The 7,324-nt window shown below is 37.5% G+C and overlaps 1 long non-coding RNA gene across 1 annotated transcript in view; it reads left to right on the top strand.

Moving 5' to 3' along the window:
- Positions 1-4,363: 4,363 nt before the first annotated feature.
- LOC128198260 (uncharacterized) overlaps positions 4,364-7,324 on the top strand; it is a 60,883-nt gene continuing 57,922 nt past the window's right edge. Inside the window, exon 1 of the long non-coding RNA XR_008250987.1 lies at positions 4,364-4,592. This is a non-coding gene — a long non-coding RNA (uncharacterized LOC128198260). The remainder of the gene's footprint in view (positions 4,593-7,324) is intronic.

The raw sequence follows: 7,324 nt of genomic DNA, 5'->3' as shown, positions 1-7,324 counted from the left end.
TGGTACGAAAAGTGATCTTCAAAAGACAAACCATTTCATAGAGATAATCACATAATAAACAGGTTCGTAGACATAATTAGGGGAAAGTGTTTAGTATAATAGATACATAAGAACCAAAGTCACTGATATAGCTCAGCGAATCGCGAAACTACAATGGCAATAGGTAGGCCACATAGTTCAAAGAGCCAATGGACGTTGGGGTCCCAAGGTGCTGGTACGGCGACCCTGCACCCGAAAGCGCAGTGTTGGTCGACCCCCCACTGGGTGGACCGAGGACACCAAGCGGGTTGCAGGGAGCAGCTGGATGCTCGCGGCTCGAGACCGTTTTGTTTGGAAGTGCATGCAAGAGGCCTATGTCCAGCTGTGGACGTACATCGGCCGTTAATGATGATGATAATGATGTTAGTATAATAAATTCTAATTGGAATTCAAAAGGTAGGTAACTTAGGAGTTTGACCTTGGTGACGGGTCTCCTTGTATGCTTTATGGTGGATAGGCTATTAAAAGAAATCCAAAGTTTTTTTTTTTAATTAACCTCTTTGAATATTCAATCATTAAATAATGATTTTACTCGCACGTATCAACATTTATTGCACAAATTCGGCTTTATTGACGCAGAAGATAGGCATGAGAAACGTTCCATCGATACGTGTGGCGGATGTTGTCGATACGAGTTAATACGGGCTGATGAATCTCGCCCGGGGCCATGTTTATCTTTATTTATTTACGTGTTACCGAATACATTGCTATAATGCATCTCTTTGATCCCGCCGCATGCAAACACCCTGTATTCCCACTGTCCCCCGAACATGCAAATTCACCGAACAAAAACAAGGGTGTCCATAATGCCCTTAATGCCTGAAACGCCATTAATATTTTAAATCAACTAGATAGATAAAAATATTCAAATCTGACGCCACTTACGCTAAGCTGTTTGGGAAGTGCAAAGGGCTCACTGCTACTGTACTTAGTCGTACTGCAATTTTAAGATTATTATTATATATACAAAATTACTTAGATACCTAATAACCACCAGGCGAATGCTATAAGTATTTTAAATGAAACAGTAAAATTGCGCATTACGACTTATAAGTAGAAATTGACCTATGTAACTAGTATTTGCAATGTTGATAGTATGATGGCGTTTATTTATTTAAAATTAATCTTATACCTAACACTTTAATATTGTAATTTCAGTTTTCATTACATTTTCTTTAACACAATCTTATTAAATCGTAAAGGTAAGGCATGTATTCTATTAATTATTTATAACGTATTTATGCACTTACGCTTAAGTGATTTACATTAGAAAGACATTTTATCAGAAAATGTTATTTAAAAGAATTGCTAATTGCATTGCAAATTGCAACTCAATAACTGGACACTAATTGATTTAGCACTCTCGTACGAAGTCAACCCAAACACGCTCAGTCGCTCATATACATACCGAAGTCAAATTCCCACTGGCCAGGGCCGATTAAAATCTATTAGTGCCACCACGGAAGGGGAGACCGAATTAATATTCACATCACGTACCATTCGTATACGCAAAGTGTAATCTTTTTATCGACGCGTCTGGCACAGAGCTATCGATGGTCGATTGTACGTCACGCGCATCACTAAGCCAGCGGCACGGTGACCTCTATACTGCGATAAGCATCGTAGGTTATTGTGACGTCCTAAGCTTCCATTTCTGTTTTGGTGCAACACTATTTACTATGCAATTATTATGCTTTCCTGTCCAATCTTGTGGTTCGTCGACATCATCATCAGCCTAATTTAAATACCCTACTACCGGTCAGTCGCCCTCTTTATTTATAGGGTTTTAAGAGTTTAGACCCAACACGCTGCTCCAGGGCAGGTTGACGGGCTAAGGGTGATGTTGTTTAAATTTAATAACGACCAGGACCGACGGCGTAATATGTTTTCCGAGGGATGTATACCTCGTAGTAGTAGTACCTCCAACTTCCCAAATGTGAACTGCGGATGGCTCAAACATAGAATCTCATGGTCTTTCGTCCGTAATATAATGATCTATTGTATACTTTATCAAACAAGCGATTAAGTTATAAACAATAGTTTAGGTATCCCAAGTCACGCCACCAATTCTACCAGTGCGAATAAATCTCTATATCACAGAGGGTGGATATAAACAACGACAACGATAAAAGATGTTTAGTGGGTAGTTGATAATATTTTAAAGAAAGTTATCTTTTACATATCTTTCATTCAAAATCAATGTAATTTTTAAACCTTTATTTTTTTATTTTACAGTAGCATTCAAATTATAATTTGATGGTATAGCAGTTGACAGCAAAAAGCTATGTGCAAAATCGTCATCTACAACAGAGGAATATCTTGCAGACGCAGAGTATGCAAAGAACACGTCATACAATAACAATACAACGCACCGCCCTGCGGCTCTTAACCTGAGATGAAGCAATGGATGTCAATCATGAAACTTCATTTCAACTTGACTCAGAATAAAGAAAGCTTGACTGTGACTCCGGATTATCGTATCAATTAAGTCCATAGAAGTGTGGCGGGCTTAAAATTTAAATTGAGTCGCGAATTACGTGAGACAGGCGTTCGATGAGGCCTGCCGTTTGCGGCTACTATCGATTTTTCACCCCAGAGTTTGTTGACAAAGGCAGGTTCTTAAGCCAAATGAGATGCACCCCAAAGAATATTATGGGCAGACATCGCTCCACTATCGCTGGATATATTGTTGTATATCTGCACAAGTATACGTACAACAGACCTTACGTCGCTTATTGATCTTGAAACCGTCTTTTGGATTTACATTTGATATTGAACGATGTTTTATCAGGACTTGTTGCCCACCGCGTTCCTAGTTTGGTGGCACTATAATTTATTTGTGAATGTTGTTTAGTCATTTTGTGGATTCTATTTTTTTGTTTATAATGGTATTTCAATTGATTGCACAAGTTATGTAACGTTTGCTCATCAGGATAGCATTATTTATAGGAACTGTTTTATCCCAATCGGTACTGAAAGTCTACCTAAGTAGGTACCTATTACCTACACAGTATTAATTTTCAGCCCTCATTCGAAACGGACGTTAAAAAAACGTTCAAATACAACAAATGCATTCTTAAGTGTTTGCGTATGCGTTTTTAAAACAGCTATTTTTCGAGCAGTGTTGCATTTTTAATTTTGGTTTTTGGAAATAGATCGTCAATTTTCTTTCTCTCGGCATTTTCGTTTGTTTCATTGATAATAAATGTAATAATAACGGATAAAACAGTAGTAAAATATGAAGTAACAAAAATTCCATTTAATCAACTAAGTAATCACAAAGTAGTTTCTCTATAATATTTTCAAGCATCGGTACCTAAGTACGTAGTTCACGTGCAATCTTTACTCTGCCGTTTATAAACGTTTAACAATATTAATATCCCAAGATTGCGAGCAATAATCATAAATCAGTCAGCGCAAAGACAAGTTGGCAATTAAGTGCATACATGTTGATCGAGTCATAGCTGGCATGTGTACGGTGGATAATTACTCTGTGACGCACGCACTCTGAGACATCTTTTTAAGCCTTTTGAGCATCGATATACAATTATACAACAAGCTTTTGAGCCTCGAAACCATTCGTAAAAGTAACTTCATTTGTATATAAGAAACTAGTTCCCGTTCCCTTGAGAATACGAGGATAAAATGCCCACACACTTTCTAGTGCTAAAAGAATTTTCAAAATCGATACAGTAGATCCAGAGATTAACCCATACAATACCACAAACTTTACCTCTTTTTAATATTAGCATAGATTTACTGCCCAACAAGGATGTCATGTTTGCCCCGGTATGAAAAAGAGAGATTGTTTTGTTAATTAAGTTTGACGTGTCTGTCTGTCTGTGGCATTGTAGCATAGGTACTCAATGAATGGACCGGTAAAATACCTTTTTTAGTTTGACATGGTCAAGTTGGTTACGAACCATTTATATTGTATAACACATATAATCGTGCCTGCTCATCATCATCATTATCATCAGTCTGTCATGGTCAATGGCAGAGAACTCTCACTCGAAGGCTGTTGAATCAGCCGAATAATAAGTATACTAGCATTGAACCAAAGGAAATATATCCTTACAATCGGTTTCAGATTGTTATCTAGCAGACTTGTACAACTCGCAACTACCACTTATATTAATCTCAAACGAACATTTTTCATTACGGGAAACTTTTCCGCCGCTCAGAGCGCCGTAGTAAAACGTCCGCCGAATTTAAATAGCCCGCCCGAGCTTTATTACGTCGATATGTAAATTTTGTACAGCGTCACTACCCTTATAAAGACCCTGTTTGAATTGAAAATTTAGTCGAACGAGCGAGAGGAGCCTCCTATTCGCCAGTTCGGCCACGTCTTTCAGCCAACTCGGAACGTTACGGAGGAAACTACGTGGAAACCGCGCGCGTTCTGTACTACGTTCTGTGCCGTTCTGCGGATAGTTTTAATCGTCGATGTCGATGTCGATAGGTGAGTGACGTTCCACGCATCTGTCATCGTGCGAAAGAGACGGACGGTGTGCGAGAGGGACGGACGATCGCGTGCTCCGATGTAAACAATGGTGCGTACATGATTAACTTCATAGCATATACTATCGTTACAATGTATCTGTCTGTAAGCGCTTACCTCAAAACTACTAACTACGTCTGTACTCATATATTATCTTGAAGGCCTAGCTTAAATAACAAAAATAAGAAGCATTACCTACCAGTAACGAAGACTGAATTTTTTTCGTAGGTAACCAGTTCATGTGTTTTTTTTTAGTTTGAATGTGTTTTTAGCTGAGTACCTACGTTAAATTATGTACGTCCGTAAAACTGGTGGATTTTTAAAAGATAGGAATCGGGTTGTTAGAAACCATCGCCCCTGTTACCTACTTAGATAAGGTTATCTAAATAGAAACGTATATTTATGTAGATAAAGGTAAAGCTAGCTTTTGATAGTTTGTTGATAAATTAATATATTATATTTCAATTTACTATTAAAAGAAACCAAAGTTTAAACAGTATAGTAGTAATAATAGAAAAAGATTAGATGTATAATAATTACTTACGTTATCTTTATACTTTCGCTTCAGACGAGTAGATAATCGGTGGGTATCAAAAATTTCAAAGTAAAATGGACCTAATGTGTTTTATATTAAGGCTTAAAATTGAAATCGCAATTTTTTAAACCGTGATTGAGTCCTTATCATTTTGATAAGAACTCAATAACGATTGCATGTTATTAATTTTTTTAATGACCTCCCACATTCGTACGCGTTGCACTCGAAGTATGCAGGCTCCTCACGATGGTGTTTTCTTCACCGTTCTAACTTCACGTGATATTTAATTTCTTAGAATGATTAACTTAACTGAAAAGTTGGAGGTGCAAGCTGCGGACCGGATTAGAACCTACGCCCTCCAGAATCGGAGGAAGAGGTCATACCCACAGCTATCATGGCTTTTGTAACATACGAGTATACGTAGTAGCTAGATGGAGATAAAGACGAACTAAAAACTGATACTGTTGAGGTATAAAATAATTATTATTGGATAGAACCAGGCGTTAAGTACTTTGCGGAAGTTTATCATGAACTGATAAAAAATTAATTATTTATTTTGACTACAACGTAATTGCACTTTGTAGAGATAACATCTTCTGAGCTCCGGTTTCGGGGTGAAACGTACGTAGAGAGTATTTTGTCGGACCTGGGTGACGTTGTCGCATGGGTTTGACGACTTTTTGCGGATGATAGCAAAATAAGTAATTTTTTATTCTCTACTATATAAAAATAAGTCGGGTTTTCCTTTCTGACGCTATAACTCCGGAACGCACGAACCGATTTCCACGGTTTTGCATTCGTTGGAAAGGTCTCGGGCTCCGTGAGGTTTATAGCAAAGAAAATTCAGGAATAGGTAGGGGTAGGGTAGGGGTAGGGTGGGGGTAAGGGTTTAGTTGAAAGTTTACATCGAGTTTCACGCGGACGAAGTCGCGGGCGTCCGCTAGTCTATTAATAATAATCATTACAAAACAGCGCTATTGATTGCCTCGAAGTATTTTGTTACAAGTACCACAAAGGTATTTTAGTAAGTAGGTAGGTCACGGACACCATTTATTTGGCTCGACTTTTCTATTGTTTACTTGCCAAAATATTACAAACTGACTTTTGCTACAGACTTGGTTACCTATACTAATAGCATTAACAACTGAGTCTTAGGGCCATAAATCATTTCTCTATATCTATCTCGCTTGCACTTATGGGTCTTATGGAGCCGTCTAGTGAAGGGTGTAACAATGAAAGACATATTATCGATAAGTAAAGTTTATTATCGTATCTTGTTCACAAAATTAAAAAAATTAACAATATTTGATTTAATATAATACATATTTCATATTATATAATTATTAACTAAATAAAATTAATCTTCATCTGAGTCTTCATCATCAGAATCTTCGTCTTCTGCCAAATTTATTATATATTAGTATCCATAGTGCGCAACGAGTAACACATGAATGTATTTATTTAATTGCAGTAAACACATTTATAGCAAAAAAAATACGCAATGCAATTACATTAGAAACCGACCAATCAGAATCGTCCAAATCATTATTGACTCATCATTAGCACGTGCGCAGGTAGCCGTTTATCGATAATTAGGGTGCGCAGGTAGGCGCGCTGCACATTCCTATCTTTTTTGACTTTTATGACCGGACGACTCAGATGATAACGCGCATACTATAATGGTAACTGTAAAGTGCTTGTTTAGTTATTGTTATAACGATATATATTGTTATATTCATCATTGTTATAACGATACCTAACTAAAAAGTATTACGGAAAATAAACCTTTCAGGGGTTTCCAGACCACACCGACACCGTAGTCTAATAAGAAGATATCACATGACATGTACGATAGGAACAAAACCCCTCCCTTAATAGGTGTGGTGATTGCACCATAATAATTGTAGATACTATTTTGCATTCTGTGTCGAATCCTATATATATAAATAGCATGGTAAAATGGAGAAGGAGTTAAACCTGCCTTCCGAACCGGTGGTAGAATCTTTACAAATAGTCAACTGACGTGTCAAAAGTGCTTGTAAACTGACCTACTTGAAATAATTGAATTTTGAATTTTGAATAGGTACCTACCTACCTTAGCACACTTAAGAACCATCACCAGCGTATTTAAGAGGCCCACTAACGGGCTAAGCCGAAGACAGAATTTGGATCTTGGACCCACCGTGCTGCTTCAATGGCAATTGGCGGGCTAAGCGTAAAAATGTTTAACTCTGACGAACACTATCAGA

The sequence above is a fragment of the Bicyclus anynana genome, chromosome 7 (genome assembly GCF_947172395.1).
Source record: "Bicyclus anynana chromosome 7, ilBicAnyn1.1, whole genome shotgun sequence".
Classification (NCBI taxonomy): Eukaryota; Metazoa; Arthropoda; class Insecta; order Lepidoptera; family Nymphalidae; genus Bicyclus; species Bicyclus anynana.
Note: the sequence above shows the minus strand (reverse complement) of the source record. Positions and strands in the feature narration are given on the sequence as shown.